We start from the raw sequence: 26,188 nt of genomic DNA, 5'->3' as shown, positions 1-26,188 counted from the left end.
GGCGCTTTAAAAAAAAAATTTTTTTGTTTTCTTATTTATTTTTATTTATTTTATTACTTTTTACACTGAAAAAAATAAATAAAAATGTTGATCACTTTTATTCCTATTATACGGAATGTAAACATCCCTTGTAATAGAAAAAAGCGTGACAGGTCCTCTTATCTATGAGATCTGGGGGAGGGGTCAGAAAGGGGGAGGGGTCAGAAAGACGTCACATCTCATATTTACTCTAAAATGCAAAAAAAAAATATTGCTTTAAGAAGCATGGGGGGAGGTGACGTTGTGACGTCACTTCCGCCCTGCTATGGGGACGGGTGTGGGCGGCCATCTTGCCCCTCACTCGTATCCCAGCCGAGGAGAGGACAGGACCGATCGCCTCCGCCGCTAACGACGGCTCCGGTAAGCGTTGGAGGGCGTGGGAGAGCGACGGGAGGCGTGGGATAACGGTGATCTCGCGGCGAATCCACCGCGGAGACCACCATTATCGTTTACAGGACCGCTCACACTAAAGATGGATATCTCGGTTGTGGCAGCTGCAGCCGTTACCGAGATATCCATCTTTAAAGTACCGACGTATATGTACAGGGGACGGTCCTTAAGTGGTTAAACCCCACCCCCCCCCCCCAGTAATAGGAGATTGTGAGGTGTTGGGGGGATGGACACAACGAATACAGGAAGACAGAGCTCTTTTCACATCACAGCGACTAACGGGGAAAAAAGTTGTCCCCGCCTCGGCCATGCCCTCCACCATCCTACTGCTGGGTGTACCAACATGTCCTCCTCCACCTTCCTACTGCTGGGTGTACCAACATGTCCTCCTCCACCTTCCTACTGCTGGGTGTACCAACATGTCCCCCGCCACCTTCCTACTGCTGGGTGTACCAACATGGCCTCCTCCACCTTCCTACTGCTGGGTGTACCAACATGGCCTCCGCCACCTTCCTACTGCTGGGTGTACCAACATGTCCTCCTCCACCTTCCTACTGCTGGGTGTACCAACATGTCCTCCTCCACCTTCCTACTGCTGGGTGTACCAACATGTCCTCCTCCACCTTCCTACTGCTGGGTGTACCAACATGTCCTCCTCCACCTTCCTACTGCTGGGTGTACCAACATGTCCTCCTCCACCTTCCTACTGCTGGGTGTACCAACATGTCCTGCTCCACCTTCCTACTGCTGGGTGTACCAACATGGCCTCCTCCACCTTCCTACTGCTGGGTGTACCAACATGGCCTCCTCCACCTTCCTACTGCTGGGTGTACCAACATGTCCTCCTCCACCTTCCTACTGCTGGGTGTACCAACATGTCCTCCACCACCTTCCTACTGCTGGGTGTACCAACATGGCCTCCTCCACCTTCCTACTGCTGGGTGTACCAACATGGCCTCCTCCACCTTCCTACTGCTGGGTGTACCAACATGTCCTCCTCCACCTTCCTACTGCTGGGTGTACCAACATGGCCTCCTCCACCTTCCTACTGCTGGGTGTACCAACATGTCCTCCTCCACCTTCCTACTGCTGGGTATACCAACATGTCCTCCTCCACCTTCCTACTGCTGGGTGTACCAACATGTCCTCCTCCACCTTCCTACTGCTGGGTATACCAACATGTCCTCCTCCACCTTCCTACTGCTGGGTGTACCAACATGTCCTCCACCACCTTCCTACTGCTGGGTGTACCAACATGTCCTCCTCCACCTTCCTACTGCTGGGTGTACCAACATGGCCTCCTCCACCTTCCTACTGCTGGGTGTACCAACATGTCCTCCTCCACCTTCCTACTGCTGGGTGTACCAACATGTCCTCCTCCACCTTCCTACTGCTGGGTGTACCAACATGTCCTCCTCCACCTTCCTACTGCTGGGTGTACCAACATGTCCTCCTCCACCTTCCTACTGCTGGGTGTACCAACATGTCCCCCGCCACCTTCCTACTGCTGGGTGTACCAACATGGCCTCCTCCACCTTCCTACTGCTGGGCGTACCAACATGGCCTCCGCCACCTTCCTACTGCTGGGTGTACCAACATGTCCTCCTCCACCTTCCTACTGCTGGGTGTACCAACATGTCCTCCTCCACCTTCCTACTGCTGGGTGTACCAACATGTCCTCCTCCACCTTCCTACTGCTGGGTGTACCAACATGTCCTCCTCCACCTTCCTACTGCTGGGTGTACCAACATGTCCTCCTCCACCTTCCTACTGCTGGGTGTACCAACATGTCCTCCTCCACCTTCCTACTGCTGGGTGTACCAACATGGCCTCCTCCACCTTCCTACTGCTGGGTGTACCAACATGGCCTCCTCCACCTTCCTACTGCTGGGTGTACCAACATGTCCTCCTCCACCTTCCTACTGCTGGGTGTACCAACATGTCCTCCACCACCTTCCTACTGCTGGGTGTACCAACATGGCCTCCTCCACCTTCCTACTGCTGGGTGTACCAACATGGCCTCCTCCACCTTCCTACTGCTGGGTGTACCAACATGTCCTCCTCCACCTTCCTACTGCTGGGTGTACCAACATGGCCTCCTCCACCTTCCTACTGCTGGGTGTACCAACATGTCCTCCTCCACCTTCCTACTGCTGGGTATACCAACATGTCCTCCTCCACCTTCCTACTGCTGGGTGTACCAACATGTCCTCCTCCACCTTCCTACTGCTGGGTATACCAACATGTCCTCCTCCACCTTCCTACTGCTGGGTGTACCAACATGTCCTCCACCACCTTCCTACTGCTGGGTGTACCAACATGTCCTCCTCCACCTTCCTACTGCTGGGTGTACCAACATGGCCTCCTCCACCTTCCTACTGCTGGGTGTACCGACATGTCCTCCGCCACCTTCCTACTGCTGGGTGTACCAACATGTCCTCCTCCACCTTCCTACTGCTGGGTGTACCAACATGGCCTCCACCACCTTCCTACTGCTGGGTGTACCAACATGTCCTCCTCCACCTTCCTACTGCTGGGTGTACCGACATGGCCTCTGACACCTTCCTACTGCTGGGTGTACCAACATGTCCTCCAACACCTTCCTACTGCCGGGTGTACCAACATGGCCTCCTCCACCTTCCTACTGCTGGGTGTACCAACATGTCCTCCTCCACCTTCCTACTGCTGGGTGTACCAACATGTCCTCCTCCACCTTCCTACTGCTGGGTGTACCAACATGGCCTCCGCCACCTTCCTACTGCTGGGTGTACCAACATGGCCTCCGCCACCTTCCTACTGCTGGGTGTACCAACATGGCCTCCGCCACCTTCCTACTGCTGGGTGTACCAACATGTCCTCCTCCACCTTCCTACTGCTGGGTGTACCAACATGGCCTCCTCCACCTTCCTACTGCGGGGTGTACAAACATGGCCCCCGCCACCTTCCTACTGCTGGGTGTACCAACATGGCCTCCTCCACCTTCCTACTGCTGGGTGTACCAACATGTCCTCCTCCACCTTCGTACTGCGGGGTGTACCAACATGTCCTCCTCCACCTTCCTACTGCTGGGTGTACCAACATGGCCTCCTCCACCTTCCTACTGCTGGGTGTACCAACATGTCCTCCTCCACCTTCCTACTGCTGGGTGTACCAACATGTCCCCCGCCACCTTCCTACTGCTGGGTGTACCAACATGGCCCCCAACACCTTCCTACTGCTGGGTGTACCAACATGTCCTCCTCCACCTTCCTACTGCTGGGTGTACCAACATGGCCCCCGCCACCTTCCTACTGCTGGGTGTATTAACATGTCCTCCTCCACCTTCCTACTGCTGGGTGTACCAACATGTCCTCCTCCACCTTCCTACTGCTGGGTATACCAACATGGCCTCCTCCACCTTCCTACTGCTGGGTGTACAAATATTGCCTCCGCCACCTTCCTACTGCTGGGTGTACCAACATGTCCTCCTCCACCTTCCTACTGCTGGGTGTACCAACATGGCCTCCTCCACCTTCCTACTGCTGGGTGTACCAACATGGCCTCCTCCACCTTCCTAGTGCTGGGTGTACCAACATGGCCTCCTCCACCTTCCTACTGCTGGGTGTACAAATATTGCCTCCGACACCTTCCTACTGCTGGGTGTACCAACATGTCCTCCTCCACCTTCCTACTGCTGGGTGTACCAACATGTCCTTCCGCCACCTTCCTACTGCTGGGTGTACCAACATGGCCCCTTCCACCTTCCTACTGCTGGGTGTACCAACATGGCCTCCTCCACCTTCCTACTGCTGGGTGTACCAACATGGCCTCCTCCACCTTCCTACTGCTGGGTGTACCAACATGGCCTCCTCCACCTTCCTACTGCTGGGTGTACCAACACGTCCTACTCCACCTTCCTACTGCTAGGTGTACCATTATTGCCTCCTCCACCTTCCTACTGCTGGGTGTACCAACATGGCCTCCTCCACCTTCCTACTGCTGGGTGTACCAACATGTCCTCTCCACCTTCCTACTGCTGGGTGTACCAACATGGCCTCCTCCACCTTCCTATTGCTGGGTGTACCAACATGTCCTCCTCCACCTTCCTACTGCTGGGTGTACCAACATGTCCTCCGACACCTTCCTACTGCTGGGTGTACCAACATGTCCTCCGACACCTTCCTACTGCTGGGTGTACCAACATGTCCTCCTCCACCTTCCTACTGCTGGGTGTACCAACATGTCCTCCTCCACCTTCCTACTGCTGGGTGTACCAACATGGCCGCCTCCACCCTCCTACTGCTGGGTGTACAAACATGGCCTCCTCCACCTTCCTACTGCTGGGTGTACCAACATGGCCTCCGACACCTTCCTACTGCTGGGTGTACCAACATGGCCTCCTCCACCTTCCTACTGCTGGGTGTACCAACATGTCCTCCTCCACCTTCCTACTGCTGGGTGTACCAACATGGCCTCCGACACCTTCCTACTGCTGGGTGTACCAACATGTCCTCCTCCACCTTCCTACTGCTGGGTGTACCAACATGGCCGCCTCCACCCTCCTACTGCTGGGTGTACCAACATGTCCTTCTCCACCTTCCTACTGCTGGGTGTACCAACATGTCCTCCTCCACCTTCCTACTGCAGGGTGTACCAACATGTCCTCCGCCACCTTCCTACTGCTGGGTGTACCAACATGGCCTCCTCCACCTTCCTACTGCTGGGTGTACCAACATGTCCTCCTACTGCTGGTGTTCAGCTTCTTTATAAATGTAACATCCAATCACCATCACAGATATCCGATATTTATTTATTTATATACGATCATTTTATTGCTACAATGACTCTGAAATTCCAGATGTAGCTGGGTGTAGTAAGATGGCTTCCTTACGTTGATAGTCATGGTAGAGCTCCCTTATGTTGGTAGTCATGGTAGAGCTCCCTTATGTTGGTAGTCATGGTAGAGCTCCCTTATGTTGGTGGTCATGGTAGAGCTCCCTTATGTTGGTAGTCATGGTAGAGCTCCCTTACGTTGGTGGTCATGGTAGAGCTCCCTTATGTTGGTGGTCATGGTAGAGCTCCCTTATGTTGGTAGTCATGGTAGAGCTCCCTTATGTTGGTGGTCATGGTAGAGCTCCCTTATGTTGGTGGTCATGGTAGAGCTCCCTTATGTTGGTGGTCATGGTAGATCTCCCTTATGTTGGTGGTCATGGTAGAGCTCCCTTATGTTGGTGGTCATGGTAGATCTCCCTTATGTTGATGGTCATGGTAGAGCTCCCTTATGTTGATAGTCATGGTAGAGCTCCCTTATGTTGGTGGTCATGGTAGAGCTCCCTTATGTTGGTAGTCATGGTAGAGCTCCCTTATGTTGGTAGTCATGGTAGCGCTCCCTTATGTTGGTGGTCATGGTAGAGCTCCCTTATGTTGGTAGTCATGGTAGAGCTCCCTTATGTTGATGGTCATGGTAGAGCTCCCTTATGTTGGTAGTCATGGTAGAGCTCCCTTATGTTGGTTGTCATGGTAGCGCTCCCTTATGTTGGTGGTCATGGTAGAGCTCCCTTATGTTGGTAGTCATGGTAGAGCTCCCTTATGTTGGTAGTCATGGTAGAGCTCCCTTATGTTGGTAGTCATGGTAGAGCTCCCTTATGTTGATAGTCATGGTAGAGCTCCCTTATGTTGGTAGTCATGGTAGCGCTCCCTTATGTTGGTAGTCATGGTAGAGCTCCCTTATGTTGGTTGTCATGGTAGAGTTCCCTTATGTTGGTTGTCATGGTAGAGCTCCCTTATGTTGGTAGTCATGGTAGAGCTCCCTTATGTTGGTTGTCATGGTAGAGATCCCTTATGTTGGTTGTCATGGTAGAGCTCCCTTATGTTGGTTGTCATGGTAGAGCTCCCTTATGTTGGTTGTCATGGTAGAGCTCCCTTATGTTGGTAGTCATGGTAGAGCTCCCTTATGTTGGTGGTCATGGTAGAGCTCCCTTATGTTGGTGGTCATGGTAGAGCTCCCTTATGTTGGTTGTCATGGTAGAGCTCCCTTATGTTGGTGGTCATGGTAGAGCTCCCTTATGTTGGTAGTCATGGTAGATCTCCCTTATGTTGGTTGTCATGGTAGAGCTCCCTTATGTTGCTGGTCATGGTAGAGCTCCCTTATGTTGGTTGTCATGGTAGAGCTCCCTTATGTTGATAGTCATGGTAGAGCTCCCTTATGTTGGTAGTCATGGTAGAGCTCCCTTATGTTGGTAGTCATGGTAGAGCTCCCTTATGTTGGTAGTCATGGTAGAGCTCCCTTACGTTGGTGGTCATGGTAGAGCTCCCTTACGTTGGTTTTCATGGTAGAGCTCCCTTACGTTGGTTGTCATGGTAGAGCTCCCTTACGTTGGTTGTCATGGTAGAGCTCCCTTACGTTGGTTGTCATGGTAGAGCTCCCTTATGTTGGTAGTCATGGTAGATCTCCCTTATGTTGGTAGTCATGGTAGAGCTCCCTTACGTTGGTGGTCATGGTAGAGCTCCCTTACGTTGGTTATCATGGTAGAGCTCCCTTATGTTGCTGGTCATGGTAGAGCTCCCTTATGTTGGTGGTCATGGTAGAGCTCCCTTATGTTGGTAGTCATGGTAGAGCTCCCTTACGTTGGTTGTCATGGTAGAGCTCCCTTACGTTGGTTGTCATGGTAGAGCTCCCTTACGTTGGTTGTCATGGTAGAGCTCCCTTATGTTGGTAGTCATGGTAGATCTCCCTTATGTTGGTAGTCATGGTAGAGCTCCCTTACGTTGGTGGTCATGGTAGAGCTCCCTTACGTTGGTTATCATGGTAGAGCTCCCTTATGTTGCTGGTCATGGTAGAGCTCCCTTATGTTGGTGGTCATGGTAGAGCTCCCTTATGTTGGTAGTCATGGTAGAGCTCCCTTATGTTGGTAGTCATGGTAGAGCTCCCTTATGTTGGTAGTCATGGTAGAGCTCCCTTATGTTGATGGTCATGGTAGAGCTCCCTTATGTTGGTAGTCATGGTAGAGCTCCCTTATGTTGGTGGTCATGGTAGAGCTCCCTTATGTTGGTAGTCATGGTAGAGCTCCCTTATGTTGGTTGTCATGGTAGCACTCCCTTATGTTGGTGGTCATGGTAGAGCTCCCTTATGTTGGTAGTCATGGTAGCGCTCCCTTATGTTGGTAGTCATGGTAGAGCTCCCTTATGTTGGTTGTCATGGTAGAGTTCCCTTATGTTGGTTGTCATGGTAGAGCTCCCTTATGTTGGTTGTCATGGTAGAGCTCCCTTATGTTGGTTGTCATGGTAGAGCTCCCTTATGTTGGTTGTCATGGTAGAGCTCCCTTATGTTGGTAGTCATGGTAGATCTCCCTTATGTTGGTAGTCATGGTAGAGCTCCCTTACGTTGGTGGTCATGGTAGAGCTCCCTTTCGTTGGTTATCATGGTAGAGCTCCCTTATGTTGCTGGTCATGGTAGAGCTCCCTTATGTTGGTGGTCATGGTAGAGCTCCCTTATGTTGGTAGTCATGGTAGAGCTCCCTTATGTTGGTAGTCATGGTAGAGCTCCCTTATGTTGGTAGTCATGGTAGAGCTCCCTTATGTTGATGGTCATGGTAGAGCTCCCTTATGTTGGTAGTCATGGTAGAGCTCCCTTATGTTGGTGGTCATGGTAGAGCTCCCTTATGTTGGTAGTCATGGTAGCGCTCCCTTATGTTGGTAGTCATGGTAGAGCTCCCTTATGTTGGTTGTCATGGTAGAGTTCCCTTATGTTGGTTGTCATGGTAGAGCTCCCTTATGTTGGTTGTCATGGTAGAGCTCCCTTATGTTGGTTGTCATGGTAGAGCTCCCTTATGTTGGTTGTCATGGTAGAGCTCCCTTATGTTGGTAGTCATGGTAGATCTCCCTTATGTTGGTTGTCATGGTAGAGCTCCCTTATGTTGCTGGTCATGGTAGAGCTCCCTTATGTTGGTTGTCATGGTAGAGCTCCCTTATGTTGATAGTCATGGTAGAGCTCCCTTATGTTGGTAGTCATGGTAGAGCTCCCTTATGTTGGTAGTCATGGTAGAGCTCCCTTATGTTGGTGGTCATGGTAGAGCTCCCTTATGTTGGTAGTCATGGTAGAGCTCCCTTATGTTGGTTGTCATGGTAGAGCTCCCTTATGTTGGTGGTCATGGTAGAGCTCCCTTATGTTGGTGGTCATGGTAGAGCTCCCTTATGTTGGTGGTCATGGTAGAGCTCCCTTATGTTGGTAGTCATGGTAGAGCTCCCTTACGTTGGTTGTCATGGTAGAGCTCCCTTACGTTGGTTGTCATGGTAGAGCTCCCTTATGTTGGTAGTCATGGTAGAGCTCCCTTACGTTGGTGGTCATGGTAGAGCTCCCTTACGTTGGTTGTCATGGTAGAGCTCCCTTATGTTGGTTGTCATGGTAGAGCTCCCTTATGTTGGTAGTCATGGTAGAGCTCCCTTATGTTGGTAGTCATGGTAGAGCTCCCTTACGTTGGTTGTCATGGTAGAGCTCCCTTATGTTGGTGGTCATGGTAGAGCTCCCTTATGTTGGTGGTCATGGTAGAGCTCCCTTATGTTGGTGGTCATGGTAGAGCTCCCTTATGTTGGTAGTCATGGTAGAGCTCCCTTATGTTGGTAGTCATGGTAGAGCTCCCTTATGTTGGTAGTCATGGTAGAGCTCCCTTATGTTGGTAGTCATGGTAGAGCTCCCTTATGTTGCTGGTCATGGTAGAGCTCCCTTATGTTGGTAGTCATGGTAGAGCTCCCTTATGTTGGTGGTCATGGTAGAGCTCCCTTATGTTGGTAGTCATGGTAGAGCTCCCTTATGTTGGTAGTCATGGTAGAGCTCCCTTATGTTGCTGGTCATGGTAGAGCTCCCTTATGTTGGTGGTCATGGTAGAGCTCCCTTATGTTGGTAGTCATGGTAGAGCTCCCTTATGTTGGTAGTCATGGTAGAGCTCCCTTATGTTGGTAGTCATGGTAGAGCTCCCTTATGTTGATGGTCATGGTAGAGCTCCCTTATGTTGGTAGTCATGGTAGAGCTCCCTTATGTTGGTGGTCATGGTAGAGCTCCCTTATGTTGGTTGTCATGGTAGCACTCCCTTATGTTGGTGGTCATGGTAGAGCTCCCTTATGTTGGTAGTCATGGTAGCGCTCCCTTATGTTGGTAGTCATGGTAGAGCTCCCTTATGTTGGTTGTCATGGTAGAGTTCCCTTATGTTGGTTGTCATGGTAGAGCTCCCTTATGTTGGTTGTCATGGTAGAGCTCCCTTATGTTGGTTGTCATGGTAGAGCTCCCTTATGTTGGTTGTCATGGTAGAGCTCCCTTATGTTGGTAGTCATGGTAGATCTCCCTTATGTTGGTTGTCATGGTAGAGCTCCCTTATGTTGCTGGTCATGGTAGAGCTCCCTTATGTTGGTTGTCATGGTAGAGCTCCCTTATGTTGATAGTCATGGTAGAGCTCCCTTATGTTGGTAGTCATGGTAGAGCTCCCTTATGTTGGTAGTCATGGTAGAGCTCCCTTATGTTGGTGGTCATGGTAGAGCTCCCTTATGTTGGTAGTCATGGTAGAGCTCCCTTATGTTGGTTGTCATGGTAGAGCTCCCTTATGTTGGTGGTCATGGTAGAGCTCCCTTATGTTGGTGGTCATGGTAGAGCTCCCTTATGTTGGTGGTCATGGTAGAGCTCCCTTATGTTGGTAGTCATGGTAGAGCTCCCTTATGTTGGTTGTCATGGTAGAGCTCCCTTATGTTGGTGGTCATGGTAGAGCTCCCTTACGTTGGTTTTCATGGTAGAGCTCCCTTACGTTGGTTGTCATGGTAGAGCTCCCTTACGTTGGTTGTCATGGTAGAGCTCCCTTACGTTGGTTGTCATGGTAGAGCTCCCTTATGTTGGTAGTCATGGTAGAGCTCCCTTACGTTGGTGGTCATGGTAGAGCTCCCTTACGTTGGTTGTCATGGTAGAGCTCCCTTATGTTGGTTGTCATGGTAGAGCTCCCTTATGTTGGTAGTCATGGTAGAGCTCCCTTATGTTGGTAGTCATGGTAGAGCTCCCTTACGTTGGTTGTCATGGTAGAGCTCCCTTATGTTGGTGGTCATGGTAGAGCTCCCTTATGTTGGTGGTCATGGTAGAGCTCCCTTATGTTGGTGGTCATGGTAGAGCTCCCTTATGTTGGTAGTCATGGTAGAGCTCCCTTATGTTGGTAGTCATGGTAGAGCTCCCTTATGTTGGTAGTCATGGTAGAGCTCCCTTATGTTGGTAGTCATGGTAGAGCTCCCTTATGTTGCTGGTCATGGTAGAGCTCCCTTATGTTGGTAGTCATGGTAGAGCTCCCTTATGTTGGTGGTCATGGTAGAGCTCCCTTATGTTGGTAGTCATGGTAGAGCTCCCTTATGTTGGTAGTCATGGTAGAGCTCCCTTATGTTGGTAGTCATGGTAGAGCTCCCTTATGTTGGTAGTCATGGTAGAGCTCCCTTATGTTGGTAGTCATGGTAGAGCTCCCTTATGTTGGTGGTCATGGTAGAGCTCCCTTATGTTGGTGGTCATGGTAGAGCTCCCTTATGTTGGTAGTCATGGTAGAGCTCCCTTATGTTGGTAGTCATGGTAGAGCTCCCTTTTGTTGGTAGTCATGGTAGAGCTCCCTTATGTTGCTGGTCATGGTAGAGCTCCCTTATGTTGGTAGTCATGGTAGAGCTCCTTTATGTTGGTGGTCATGGTATATCTCCCTTATGTTGCTGGTCATGGTAGAGCTCTCTTATGTTGGTAGTCATGGTAGAGCTCCCTTATGTTGGTAGTCATGGTAGAGCTCCCTTACGTTGGTTTTCATGGTAGAGCTCCCTTACGTTGGTTGTCATGGTAGAGCTCCCTTACGTTGGTTGTCATGGTAGAGCTCCCTTACGTTGGTTGTCATGGTAGAGCTCCCTTATGTTGGTAGTCATGGTAGATCTCCCTTATGTTGGTAGTCATGGTAGAGCTCCCTTACGTTGGTGGTCATGGTAGAGCTCCCTTACGTTGGTTATCATGGTAGAGCTCCCTTATGTTGCTGGTCATGGTAGAGCTCCCTTATGTTGGTGGTCATGGTAGAGCTCCCTTATGTTGGTAGTCATGGTAGAGCTCCCTTATGTTGGTAGTCATGGTAGAGCTCCCTTATGTTGGTAGTCATGGTAGAGCTCCCTTATGTTGATGGTCATGGTAGAGCTCCCTTATGTTGGTAGTCATGGTAGAGCTCCCTTATGTTGGTGGTCATGGTAGAGCTCCCTTATGTTGGTAGTCATGGTAGAGCTCCCTTATGTTGGTTGTCATGGTAGCACTCCCTTATGTTGGTGGTCATGGTAGAGCTCCCTTATGTTGGTAGTCATGGTAGCGCTCCCTTATGTTGGTAGTCATGGTAGAGCTCCCTTATGTTGGTTGTCATGGTAGAGTTCCCTTATGTTGGTTGTCATGGTAGAGCTCCCTTATGTTGGTTGTCATGGTAGAGCTCCCTTATGTTGGTTGTCATGGTAGAGCTCCCTTATGTTGGTTATCATGGTAGAGCTCCCTTATGTTGGTAGTCATGGTAGATCTCCCTTATGTTGGTTGTCATGGTAGAGCTCCCTTATGTTGCTGGTCATGGTAGAGCTCCCTTATGTTGGTTGTCATGGTAGAGCTCCCTTATGTTGATAGTCATGGTAGAGCTCCCTTATGTTGGTAGTCATGGTAGAGCTCCCTTATGTTGGTAGTCATGGTAGAGCTCCCTTATGTTGGTGGTCATGGTGGAGCTCCCTTATGTTGGTAGTCATGGTAGAGCTCCCTTATGTTGGTTGTCATGGTAGAGCTCCCTTATGTTGGTGGTCATGGTAGAGCTCCCTTATGTTGGTGGTCATGGTAGAGCTCCCTTATGTTGGTGGTCATGGTAGAGCTCCCTTATGTTGGTAGTCATGGTAGAGCTCCCTTATGTTGGTTGTCATGGTAGAGCTCCCTTATGTTGGTGGTCATGGTAGAGCTCCCTTACGTTGGTTTTCATGGTAGAGCTCCCTTACGTTGGTTGTCATGGTAGAGCTCCCTTACGTTGGTTGTCATGGTAGAGCTCCCTTACGTTGGTTGTCATGGTAGAGCTCCCTTATGTTGGTAGTCATGGTAGAGCTCCCTTACGTTGGTGGTCATGGTAGAGCTCCCTTACGTTGGTTGTCATGGTAGAGCTCCCTTATGTTGGTTGTCATAGTAGAGCTCCCTTATGTTGGTAGTCATGGTAGAGCTCCCTTATGTTGGTGGTCATGGTAGAGCTCCCTTATGTTGGTGGTCATGGTAGAGCTCCCTTATGTTGGTGGTCATGGTAGAGCTCCCTTATGTTGGTAGTCATGGTAGAGCTCCCTTATGTTGGTAGTCATGGTAGAGCTCCCTTATGTTGGTAGTCATGGTAGAGCTCCCTTATGTTGGTATTCATGGTAGAGCTCCCTTATGTTGCTGGTCATGGTAGAGCTCCCTTATGTTGGTAGTCATGGTAGAGCTCTCTTATGTTGGTGGTCATGGTAGAGCTCCCTTATGTTGGTAGTCATGGTAGAGCTCCCTTATGTTGGTAGTCATGGTAGAGCTCCCTTATGTTGGTAGTCATGGTAGAGCTCCCTTATGTTGGTAGTCATGGTAGAGCTCCCTTATGTTGGTAGTCATGGTAGAGCTCCCTTATGTTGGTGGTCATGGTAGAGCTCCCTTATGTTGGTGGTCATGGTAGAGCTCCCTTATGTTGGTAGTCATGGTAGAGCTCCCTTATGTTGGTAGTCATGGTAGAGCTCCCTTTTGTTGGTAGTCATGGTAGAGCTCCCTTATGTTGCTGGTCATGGTAGAGCTCCCTTATGTTGGTAGTCATGGTAGAGCTCCCTTATGTTGGTAGTCATGGTAGAGCTCCTTTATGTTGGTGGTCATGGTATATCTCCCTTATGTTGCTGGTCATGGTAGAGCTCTCTTATGTTGGTAGTCATGGTAGAGCTCCCTTATGTTGGTAGTCATGGTAGAGCTCCCTTATGTTGGTGGTCATGGTAGAGCTCCCTTATGTTGGTGGTCATGGTAGAGCTCTCTTATGTTGGTAGTCATGGTAGAGCTCCCTTATGTTGGTGGTCATGGTAGAGCTCCCTTATGTTGGTTGTCATGGTAGAGCTCCCTTATGTTGGTAGTCATGGTAGAGCTCCCTTATGTTGGTTGTCATGGTAGAGCTCCCTTATGTTGGTGGTCATGGTAGAGCTCCCTTATGTTGGTTGTCATGGTAGAGCTCCCTTATGTTGGTTGTCATGGTAGAGCTCCCTTATGTTGGTTGTCATGGTAGAGCTCCCTTATGTTGGTTGTCATGGTAGAGCTCCCTTATGTTGGTAGTCATGGTAGAGCTCCCTTATGTTGGTAGTCATGGTAGAGCTCCCTTATGTTGGTGGTCATGGTAGAGCTCCCTTATGTTGGTAGTCATGGTAGAGCTCGCTTATGTTGGTAGTCATGGTAGAGCTCCCTTACGTTGGTGGTCATGGTAGAGCTCCCTTATGTTGGTAGTCATGGTAGAGCTCTTTTATGTTGGTGGTCATGGTAGAGCTCCCTTATGTTGGTAGTCATGGTAGAGCTCCCTTATGTTGGTTGTCATGGTAGAGCTCCCTTATGTTGGTTGTCATGGCAGAGCTCCCTTATGTTGGTGGTCATGGTAGAGCTCCCTTATGTTGGTAGTCATAGTAGAGCTCCCTTATGTTGGTAGTCATGGTAGAGCTCCCTTATGTTGGTAGTCATGGTAGAGCTCCCTTATGTTGGTGGTCATGGTAGAGCTCCCTTATGTTGGTTGTCATGGTAGAGCTCCCTTATGTTGCTGGTCATGGTAGAGCTCCCTTATGTTGGTGGTCATGGTAGAGCTCCCTTATGTTGGTAGTCATGGTAGAGCTCCCTTATGTTGGTAGTCATGGTAGAGCTCCCTTATGTTGGTGGTCATGGTAGAGCTCCCTTATGTTGGTGGTCATGGTAGAGCTCCCTTATCTTGGTTGTCATGGTAGAGCTCCCTTATGTTGGTAGTCATGGTAGAGCTCCCTTACATTGGTAGTCATGGTAGAGCTCCCTTATGTTGGTGGTCATGGTAGAGCTCCCTTACATTGGTAGTCATGGTAGAGCTCCCTTATGTTGGTGGTCATGGTAGAGCTCCCTTACATTGGTAGTCATGGTAGAGCTCCCTTATGTTGGTGGTCATGGTAGAGCTCCCTTACATTGGTAGTCATGGTAGAGCTCCCTTATGTTGGTGGTCATGGTAGAGCTCCCTTATGTTGGTGGTCATGGTAGAGCTCCCTTATGTTGGTAGTCATGGTAGAGCTCCCTTATGTTGGTTGTCATGGTAGAGCTCCCTTACGTTGGTGGTCATGGTAGAGCTCCCTTATGTTGGTTGTCATGGTAGAGCTCCCTTATGTTGGTTGTCATGGTAGAGCTCCCTTACGTTGGTGGTCATGGTAGAGCTCCCTTATGTTGGTTGTCATGGTAGAGCTCCCTTATGTTGGTTGTCATGGTAGCGCTCCCTTATGTTGGCAGTCATGGTAGCGCTCCCTTATGTTGGTGGTCATGGTAGAGCTCCCTTATGTTGGTTGTCATGGTAGATCTCCCTTCCTTATGAGACAAAGTGACATAGAAATGAGAAATGAGATGGATGGATGGAATAATAAATCTGAGGGACAGAAGTGATGAGCGCCCCCTGTGGGTCGGGGTTATAGAATTGCTGTGTCTCCTCCACACTCCCTCTTGGCTCTTGAAGTCCTTCTGATACGATGCACCAAAAATCAATAGAAGTGAACCGGCTGGTTCCAGTCCTGGAATGCGGAGCCCGGTAACGGGGACTTTTCTTGAGTCATCCATTATTGTCACCTGAGAATGTTATAGATGAAGGAAACAATAAATGACTCATCAGGCCCCGCCCCCTTCCAGGATGGTAAATATTACCTGAGTTCACTTCTAATAAGGAAGCGAAAGTTGTTACTAAGATACAAAAATCTCTTCTCCAGGTGAGGCTCATCAACTCTCCGAAGTCTCATTCTCCGGGATCTTCTCCTCCAGGTGAGGATAGTCTGCCCTCAAGTCTCATTCTCCAGTCTCTCTATGTCTCTCCATGTCTCTCCATGTCTCTCTATGTCTCTTTATGGGTCTCTATATGGGTTTCTATGTCTCTCTATGGGTTTCTATGTCTCTCTATGGGTTTCTAGGTCTCTCTATGGGTTTCTATGTCTCTCTATGGGTTTCTAGGTCTCTCTATGGGTTTCTAGGTCTCTCTATGGGTTTCTAGGTCTCTCTATGGGTTTCTATGTCTCTCTATGGGTTTCTAGGTCTCTATATGGGTTTCTATGTCTCTCTATGGGTTTCTATGTCTCTCTATGGGTCTCTATGTCTCTCTATGTCTCTCTATTGGTCTTTATGTCTCTCTATGGGTTTCTAGGTCTCTATATGGGTTTCTATGTCTCTCTATGGGTTTCTATGTCTCTCTATGGGTTTCTATGTCTCTCTATGGGTCTCTATGTCTCTCTATGTCTCTCTATTGGTCTTTATGTCTCTCTATGGGTTTCTAGGTCTCTATATGGGTCTCTATGTCTCTCTATGGGTCTCTATGTCTCTCTATGGCTCTCTATGGATCTTTATGTCTCTCTATGTCTCTCTATGGGTTTCTATGTCTCTCTATGGGTTTCTAGGTCTCTATGTCTCTCTTTGGGTTTCTATATCTCTCTATGGGTCTCTATGTCTCTCTATGGATCTTTATGTCTCTCTATGTCTCTCTATGGGTCTCTATGTCTCTCTATGGGTCTCTATGTCTCTCTATGTATCTTTATGTCTCTCTATGGGTCTCTATGTCTATCTATGTATCTTTATGTCTCTCTATGGGTCTCTATGTCTCTCTATGGGTCTCTATGTCTCTCTATGTCTCTCTATGTCTCTCTATGGGTCTCTATGTCTCTCTATGTATCTCTATGGGTCTCTATGTCTCTCTATGGGTCTCTATGTCTCTCTATGTCTCTCTATGTATCTTTATGTCTCTCTATGGGTCTCTATGTCTCTCTATGGGTCTCTATGTCTCTCTATGAGTCTCTATGTCTCTCTATGTCTCTCTATGGGTCTCTATTGCCTCGTTTCCACTGAGCGGATCGGTTCGGTATTGTTCGGTACGCTTTTTTGGGTGTTTCCATTATGAAAGCGTGCCATAAAAGCGAACCGTACCGGACCATTCTGGGTCCTGCTTCCGATGTGGGGCCATAGAGAATGGAACGGTTCCATTAGGGCGGGCCTACAAATACATCTCACTGATTGGTGGATGTGCTAGGCTTTTTTTCTAAACCTTGCATGGTCCCGGATGGTCCGATTTGCAGTGGAAATGCTCAGCAGAATAGACCAGACCATTCTAACCCGTTCCATTCTAAGCGACCCGAACCGATCCGCTCAGTGGAAACGAGGCATAAGTCTATCTATGTATCTTTATGTCTCTCTATGGGTCTCTATGTCTCTCTATGGGTCTCTATGTCTCTCTATGGGTTTCTATGTCTCTCTATGGGTCTCTATGTCTATCTATGGGTTTCTATGTCTATCTATGGGTCTCTATGTCTATCTATGGGTCTCTATGTCTCTCTATGGGTCTCTATGTCTCTCTATGTATCTTTATGTCTCTCTATGGGTCTCTATGTATCTTTATGTCTCTCTATGGGTCTCTATGTCTCTCTATGGGTCTCTATGTCTCTCTATGGGTCTCTATGTCTCTCTATGTATCTTTATGTCTCTCTATGGGTCTCTATGTCTATCTATGGGTCTCTATGTCTCTCTATGGGTCTCTATGTCTCTCTATGTATCTTTATGTCTCTCAATGGGTCTCTATGTCTCTCTATGGGTCTCTATGTCTCTCTATGGGTCTCTATGTCTCTCTATGGGTCCCTATGTCTCTCTATGGGTCTCTATGTCTCTCTATGGGTCTCCATGTCTCTCTATGGGTCTCTATGTCTCTCTATGGGTCTCTATGTCTCTCTATGGGTCTATATGTCTCTCTATGGGTCTCTATGTCTCTCTATGTATCTTTATGTCTCTCAATGGGTCTCTATGTCTCTCTATGGGTCTCTATGTCTCTCTATGGGTCTCTATGTCTCTCTATGGGTCTATATGTCTCTCTATGGGTCTCTATGTCTCTCTATGTATCTTTATGTCTCTCAATGGGTCTCTATGTCTCTCTATGGGTCTCTATGTCTCTCTATGGGTCTCTATGTCTCTCTATGGGTCTATATGTCTCTCTATGGGTCTCTATGTCTCTCTATGTATCTTTATGTCTCTCTATGGGTCCCTATGTCTCTCTATGGGTCTCTATGTCTCTCTATGGGTCTCCATGTCTCTCTATGGGTCGCTATGTCTCTCTATGGGTCTCTATGTCTCTCTATGGGTCTATATGTCTCTCTATGGGTCTCTATGTCTCTCTATGTATCTTTATGTCTCTCTATGGGTTTCTATGTCTCTCTATGGGTCTCTATGTCTCTCTATGTATCTTTATGTCTCTCTATGGGTCTCTATGTCTATCTATGGGTCTCTATGTCTCTCTATGGGTCTCTATGTCTCTCTATGGGTCTCCATGTCTCTCTATGGGTCTCTATGTCTCTCTATGGGTCTCTATGTCTCTCTATGGGTCTATATGTCTCTCTATGGGTCTCTATGTCTCTCTATGTATCTTTATGTCTCTCTATGGGTCTCTATGTCTCTCTATGGGTCTCTATGTCTCTCTATGGGTCTCTGGTTCTTTCCATGTCTCTTTGAGGCCCTGTACACACCATCAGTCCAAACTGATGAAAACAGACTGAAGTTCAGTTTCATCGGTCCAAACCGACCGTGTGTGGGCCCCATCGGACAGTTGTCCTTCGGTCCAAAAAAAGAGAACTTGCTTTAAAATTGGACCGATGGACGCCTGACCGATAGGTCAAAACCGATTGTTAGTACGCAAAAGCATCGGTTCCAAACCCACGCATGCTCAGAATCAAGTCGACGTATGCTTGGAAGCATTGAACTTCATTTTTCTCTGCACGTCGTTGTGTTTTACGTCACCGCGTTGGTCGGTTTTTGAACTGATGGTGTGTAGGCACATCAGACCATCAGTCTGCTTCATCGGTTAACCTTCAGTCCGTTTTCATCAGTTTGGACTGATCGTGTGTACAAGGCCTAAGTGTCTCTTTATCTCTCTATGGCAGGGCTGTCTTAATGAGAGCTCCTTTATGTTGGTTGTCATGGTAGAGCTCCCTTATGTTGGTAGTCATGGTAGAGCTCCCTTATGTTGGTGGTCATGGTGGAGCTCCCTTATGTTGGTGGTCATGGTAGAGCTCCCTTATGTTGGTAGTCATGGTAGAGCTCCCTTATGTTGGTTGTCATGGTAGAGCTCCCTTACATTGGTTGTCATGGTAGAGCTCCCTTATGTTGGTTGTCATGGTAGAGCTCCCCTATGTTGGTAGTCATGGTAGTGCTCCCTTATGTTGGTAGTCATGGTAGAGCTCCCTTATGTTGGTGGTCATGGTAGAGGTCCCTTATGTTGGTGGTCATGGTAGAGCTCCCTTATGTTGGTGGTCATGGTAGAGCTCCCTTATGTTGGTTGTCATGGTAGCGCTCCCTTATGTTGGTTGTCATGGTAGAGCTCCCTTATGTTGGTTGTCATGGTAGATCTCCCTTATCTTGGTAGTCATGGTAGAGCTCTCTTATGTTGGTAGTCATGGTAGAGCTCCCTTATGTTGGTTGTCATGGTAGCGCTCCCTTATGTTGGTTGTCATGGTAGAGCTCCCTTATGTTGGTTGTCATGGTAGAGCTCCCTTATGTTGGTAGTCATGGTAGAGCTCCCTTATGTTGGTTGTCATGGTAGAGCTCCCTTATGTTGGTAGTCATGGTAGAGCTCCCTTATGTTGGTTGTCATGGTAGAGCTCCCCTATGTTGGTAGTCATGGTAGATCTCCCTTATGTTGGTAGTCATGGTAGAGCTCCCTTACGTTGGTAGTCATGGTAGCGCTCCCTTATGTTGGTTGTCATGGTAGAGCTCTCTTATGTTGATAGTCATGGTAGAGCTCCCTTATGTTGGTGGTCATGGTAGAGCTCCTTATGTTGGTAGTCATGGTAGAGCTCCCTTATGTTGGTAGTCATGGTAGAGCTCCCTTATGTTGGTAGTCATGGTAGAGCTCCTTATGTTGGTAGTCATGGTAGAGCTCCCTTATGTTGGTGGTCATGGTAGAGCTCCCTTATGTTGGTGGTCATGGTAGAGCTCCCTTATGTTGGTAGTCATGGTAGAGCTCCCTTATGTTGGTGGTCATGGTAGAGCTCCCTTATCTTGGTTGTCATGGTAGAGCTCCCTTATGTTGGTAGTCATGGTAGAGCTCCCTTACATTGGTAGTCATGGTAGAGCTCCCTTATGTTGGTGGTCATGGTAGAGCTCCCTTACATTGGTAGTCATGGTAGAGCTCCCTTATGTTGGTGGTCATGGTAGAGCTCCCTTACATTGGTAGTCATGGTAGAGCTCCCTTATGTTGGTGGTCATGGTAGAGCTCCCTTACATTGGTAGTCATGGTAGAGCTCCCTTATGTTGGTGGTCATGGTAGAGCTCCCTTATGTTGGTAGTCATGGTAGAGCTCCCTTATGTTGGTAGTCATGGTAGAGCTCCCTTATGTTGGTTGTCATGGTAGAGCTCCCCTATGTTGGTGGTCATGGTAGAGCTCCCTTATGTTGGTGGTCATGGTAGATCTCCCTAATGTTGGTAGTCATGGTAGAGCTCCCTTATGTTGGTGGTCATGGTAGATCTCCCTAATGTTGGTAGTCATGGTAGAGCTCCCTTATGTTGGTGGTCATGGTAGAGCTCCCTTATGTTGGTTGTCATGGTAGAGCTCCCTTACGTTGGTTGTCATGGTAGAGCTCCCTTATGTTGGTGGTCATGGTAGAGCTCCCTTATGTTGGTGGTCATGGTAGAGCTCCCTTATGTTGGTTGTCATAGTAGAGCTCCCTTATGTTGGTAGTCATGGTAGAGCTCCCTTCCTTATGAGACAAAGTGACATAGAAATGAGATGGATGGATGGATGGAATGGTATAATAAATCTGAGGGACAGAAGTGATGAGCGCCCCCTGTGGGTCGGGGTTATAGAATTGCTGTGTCTCCTCCACACTCCCTCTTGGATCTTGAAGTCCTTCTGATAAAGATGCACCAAAAATCATTAGAAGTGAACCGGCTGGTTCCAGTCCTGGAATGCGGAGCCCGGTAACGGGGACTTTTCTTGAGTCATCCATTATTGTCACCTGAGAATGTTATAGATGAAGGAAACAATAAATGACTCATCAGGCCCCGCCCCCGCCCAGGATGGTAAATATTACCTGAGTTCACTTCTAATAAGGAAGCGAAAGTTGTTACTAAGATACACAAATCTCTTCTCCAGGTGAGGCTCATCAACTCTCCGAAGTCTCTTCTCCGGGATCTTCTCCTCCAGGTGAGGATAGTCTGCCCTCAAGTCTCATTCTCCAGTCTCTCTATGTCTCTCTATGTCTCTCCATGTCTCTTTATAGGTCTCTATGTCTCTCTATGGGTCTCCAATTATCTATATGGGTCTCTATATCTCTCTATGGGTCTCCAATTATCTATATGGGTCTCTATGTCTCTTTATAGGTCTCTATGTCTCTTTATGGGTCTCTAAGTCAATTTATGGGTCTCTAAGTCTCTTAATGAGTTTCTATGTCTCTCTATATCTCTCTATGGGTCTCTATGTCTCTTTATGGGGTTCTATGTCTCTGTATATCTCTCTATTGGTTTCTATGTCTCTCTATATTTCTCTATGCATCTCTATGTCTCTCTATTGGTCTCAATGTCTCTCTATGTCTATCTATGTATCTTTATGTCTCTCTATTGGTCTCAATGTCTCGCTATGTCTATCTATGTATCTTTATGTCTCTCTATGGGTCTCTAGTTCTTTCCATGTCTCTTTAAGGGTCTCTAAATCTCTCTATGGGTCTCTCTTTATGGGGTTCTATGTCTATCTATGAGGCTATATGAGTCTTTATGTCTCTCTATGGGTTTCTATGTCTCTCTATGTCTCTTTATGGGTTTCTATGTCTCTCTATGGCCTTGTACACACGAGCAGACATGTCCGATGAAAACGGTCCACTGGGATCAGACCAAAATCCCTGCGGACAGAGAACGCGGTGATGTAGAAGACACCGACGTTCTCTGACACGGGAGTTCAATGCTTCCACGCATGCGTCGGATTTCGGCCAGAGGACACGTCCGATGAGTCGTACTAACCATCGGACATGTCCGACGGACATGCTTCCAGCGGACAAGTTTCTTAGCATGCTGTCCGGTAGGCCCTACACACGACCGAACATGTCCGCGGAAACTGGTCCGACGGACCATCGGTGGTGTGTACAAGGCCTATGTCTCTCTATGGGTCTTTATGTCTCTCTATGGGTCTTTATGTCTCTCTATGGGTTTCTATGTCTCTCTATGGGTTTCTATGTCTCTCTATGGGTTTCTATGTCTCTCTATGGGTCTCTATGTCTCTCTATGTCTCTCTATGGGTCTTTATGTCTCTCTATGGGTTTCTAGGTCTCTCTATGGGTTTCTATGTCTCTCTATGCTATGGGTCTCTATGTCTCTCTATGGCTCTCTATGGATCTTTATGTCTCTCTATGTCTCTCTATGGGTTTCTATGTCTCTCTATGGGTTTCTAGGTCTCTATATCTCTCTATGGGTTTCTATGTCTCTCTATGGGTCTCTATGAGTCTCTATGTCTCTCTATGTCTCTCTATGGATCTTTATGTCTCTCTATGTCTCTCTATGGGTTTCTATATCTCTCTATGGGTCTCTATTACTCTCTATGGGTCTCTATGTCTCTCTATGAGTCTCTATGAGTCTTTATGTCTCTCTATGTCTCTCTATTAGGGCTGCACGATTCTGGTCAAAATGAGAATCACAATTCTTTTGCTTAGATTAAAGATCCCGATTCTCAAAAACTGAATGCCAGAACACCCCCCCCCCCATATAAATCTGTCGGCGTCATTTGCGTTCCACGCTGGTTACGTGGAAACAGTGCCGGTCCCCAGTGCCGGTCCCCCCTTACACCAGGCATTCCCAGCGGGGTCCCCCCTTACACCAGGCGTTCCCAGCGGGGTCCCCCCTTACACCAGGCGTTCCCAGCGGGGTCCCCCCTTACACCAGGTGTTTCCAGCAGGGTCCCCCCTTACACCAGGCGTTCCCAGCGGGGTCTCCCCTTACACCAGGCGTTCCCAGTGGGGTCCCCCCTTACACCAGGCGTTTCCAACAGGCACCCCCTTACACCAAGCGTTTCCAGCAGGGCCCCCCCTTACACCAGGCATTCCCTGCGGGGTCCCCCCTTACACCAGGCGTTCCCAGCGGGGTCCCCCTTACACCAGGCTTTCCCAGCGGGGTCCCCCCTTACACCAGGCGTTCCCAGCGGGGTCCCCCCTTACACCAGGCGTTCCCAGCGGGGTCCCCCCTTACACCAGGCGTTCCCAGCGGGGTCCCCCCTTACACCAGGCGTTCCCAGCGGGGTCCCCCCTTACACCAGGCGTTTCCAGCAGGGTCCCCCCATACACCAGGCGTTCCCAGTGGGGTCCCCCCTTACACCAGGGGTTCCCAGCAGGGACCCCCCTTATACCAGGCTTTCCCAGCGGGGTCCCCCCTTACACCAGGCGTTCCCAGCGGGGTCCCCCCTCATACCAGGCTTTCCCAGCGGGGTCCCCCCTTACACCAGGCGTTCCCAGCGGGGTCCCCCCTTATACCAGGCTTTCCCAGCGGGGTCCCCCCTTACACCAGCCGTTCCCAGCGGGGTCCCCCCTTACACCAGGCGTTTCCAGCAGGGCCCCCTTTACACCAGGCGTTTCCAGCAGGGCCCCCCTTACACCAGGCATTCCCAGCGGGGTCCCCCCTTACACCAGGCGTTCCCAGCGGGGTCCCCCCTTACACCAGGCGTTCCCAGCGGGGTCCCCCCTTACACCAGGTGTTTCCAGCAGGGCCCCCCTTACACCAGGCATTCCCAGCGGGGTCCCCCCTTACACCAGGCGTTCCCAGCGGGGTCCCCCCTTACACCAGGCGTTCCCAGCGGGGTCCCCCCTTACACCAGGTGTTTCCAGCAGGGTCCCCCCTTACACCAGGCGTTCCCAGCGGGGTCTCCCCTTACACCAGGCGTTCCCAGTGGGGTCCCCCCTTACACCAGGCGTTTCCAACAGGCACCCCCTTACACCAAGCGTTTCCAGCAGGGCCCCCCCTTACACCAGGCATTCCCTGCGGGGTCCCCCCTTACACCAGGCGTTCCCAGCGGGGTCCCCCCTTACACCAGGCATTCCCAGCGGGGTCCCCCCTTACACCAGGCGTTCCCAGCGGGGTCCCCCCTTACACCAGGCGTTCCCAGCGGGGTCCCCCCTTACACCAGGCGTTCCCAGCGGGGTCCCCCCTTACACCAGGCGTTTCCAGCAGGGTCCCCCCATACACCAGGCGTTCCCAGTGGGGTCCCCCCTTACACCAGGGGTTCCCAGCAGGGACCCCCCTTATACCAGGCTTTCCCAGCGGGGTCCCCCCTTACACCAGGCGTTCCCAGCGGGGTCCCCCCTCATACCAGGCTTTCCCAGCGGGGTCCCCCCTTACACCAGGCGTTCCCAGCGGGGTCCCCCCTTATACCAGGCTTTCCCAGCGGGGTCCCCCCTTACACCAGGCGTTCCCAGCGGGGTCCCCCCTTACACCAGGCGTTTCCAGCAGGGCCCCCCTTACACCAGGCGTTTCCAGCAGGGCCCCCTTACACCAGGCGTTTCCAGCAGGGCCCCCCTTACACCAGGCATTCCCTGCGGGGTCCCCCCTTACACCAGGCGTTCCCAGCGGGGTCCCCCCTTACACCAGGCGTTCCCAGCGGGGTCCCCCCTTACACCAGGCTTTCCCAGCGGGGTCCCCCCTTACACCAGGCGTTCCCAGCGGGGTCCCCCCTTACACCAGGCTTTCCCAGCGGGGTCCCCCCTTACACCAGGCGTTCCCAGCGGGGTCCCCCCTTACACCAGGCGTTCCCAGCGGGGTCCCCCCTTACACCAGGCTTTCCCAGCGGGGTCCCCCCTTACACCAGGCGTTCCCAGCGGGGTCCCCCCTTACACCAGGCTTTCCCAGCGGGGTCCCCCCTTACACCAGGCGTTCCCAGCGGGGTCCCCCCTTACACCAGGCGTTCCCAGCGGGGTCCCCCCTTACACCAGGCGTTTCCAGCAGGGCTCCCGTCCTGTCCACTCTGCACTGAGCAATTTCTATTGCTCTGTGACCCCGCCCCCCTCTGACGCACATGACCTTCTAAGGAGTTTACTTGTGGCGTCAGAGGGGGGCGGGTCCCAGGAGCGGAACACGGTGGCCAATTCAAATTCAAGCGCTGCGTCCGGGGAAAAAAAGAGGTGGAGGAGAAGGCTGGCGGACCGAGAAGAAGATAGGAGAAGACACCGGGCAGACGAGGAGGCTGAAGGAGAAGAAGATAGGAGAAGACACCGGGCAGACGAGGAGGCTGAAGGACGGACGGAGAAGAAAACAGGACAAGACAACGGGCAAGATGCGGGACCAGAAGGCTGAAGAACGGACGGAGAAGATAGAAGAAGACGTCGGGCAAGATGTGGACGAGAAGACCCAGAAAGAAGCAGCGGAAGAAACCCGAAGGAAAGAAGAAAAGAAGATTTTATTAAAAGATTTGTCAAAAACCGGCTACTGTCATTTTTAACACTTTGACATTTTTTTGGGGGTGAAATGGTAGAGGTACAATGTACCCCATTACCATTTCACACAGGGGGGGGGGTCAGGATCTGGGGGTCCCCTTTGTTAAAGGGGTCTTCCAGATTCTGATAAGCCCCCCGCCCGCAGACCCCCACAACCACCGGGCAAGGGTTGTGGGGATGAGGCCCTTGTCCCCATCAACATGGGGACATCCTCCCCATGTTGAGGGCATGTGGCCTGGTACGGTTCAGGAAAGGGGGGGGGCCGCACTCTGTCCCCCCCTCTTTTCTGCGGCCGGCCAGGTTAACGTGCTCGGATAAGGGTCTGGTGTGGATTTTTAGGGGGACTCCACGCCATTTTTTTTTTAATTTGGGGTGGAGTTCCCCTTAAAATCCACACCAGACCTGAAGGGCCTGGAATGGATATTTGCCGGGAACCGCACGTTTTTTTTTGGTTTTTACGGCGGGGTTCCCCTTAATATCCATTCCAGACCTGAAGGGCCTGGTAATTTAATTTGGGGGACCCCCATACATTTTTTTTCCCTTTATGAATGAATCCCTTTAGAATTGCCGGGAGCCGACAATTCATTAGAGCCGCGTGTGAATTTTAAATGGCTTTTTTCCTTCAGAATGTCATTTTTTGCAGAGACAGTTCTAAGTGCGGTAAAAATTCGCTATTTCACATGCTGACATTACACCCCCCCCAGGTACGAAATTTAAAGGAATGTTTCACTTTTATTGTTTCACTTTAAGAATTATTAATTTCACTGCTCCCGAAAAAACGGCCGTTTTAAAAAATAAAAAAAGCATTGATACATGTCCCCTGGGGCAGGACTGAGGTCCCCAAACACTCCCCTGGGGCAGGACTGAGGTCCCCAAACACTCCCCTGGGGCAGGACTGAGGTCCCCAAACACTCCCCTGGGGCAGGACGCGGGTCCCCAAACACTCCCCTGGGGCAGGACTGAGGTCCCCAAACACTCCCCTGGGGCAGGACTGAGGTCCCCAAACACTCCCCTGGGGCAGGACTGAGGTCCCCAAACACTCCCCTGGGGCAGGACTGAGGTCCCCAAACACTCCCCTGGGGCAGGACTG

The 26,188-nt window shown here is 50.2% G+C and overlaps 1 protein-coding gene across 1 annotated transcript in view; it reads left to right on the top strand.

Moving 5' to 3' along the window:
- Positions 1-20,749: 20,749 nt before the first annotated feature.
- LOC120928759 (ecto-ADP-ribosyltransferase 5-like) overlaps positions 20,750-26,188 on the top strand; it is a 30,695-nt gene continuing 25,256 nt past the window's right edge. Inside the window, exon 1 of the mRNA XM_040339749.1 lies at positions 20,750-20,837. The gene's annotated coding sequence lies outside the window, so the exon portion shown is untranslated. The remainder of the gene's footprint in view (positions 20,838-26,188) is intronic.

The sequence above is a fragment of the Rana temporaria genome, chromosome 2 (genome assembly GCF_905171775.1).
Source record: "Rana temporaria chromosome 2, aRanTem1.1, whole genome shotgun sequence".
NCBI lineage: Eukaryota > Metazoa > Chordata > Amphibia > Anura > Ranidae > Rana > Rana temporaria.
The sequence above is the reverse complement of the archived record's forward strand: the minus strand, read 5'-3'. Positions and strand labels throughout refer to the sequence as shown.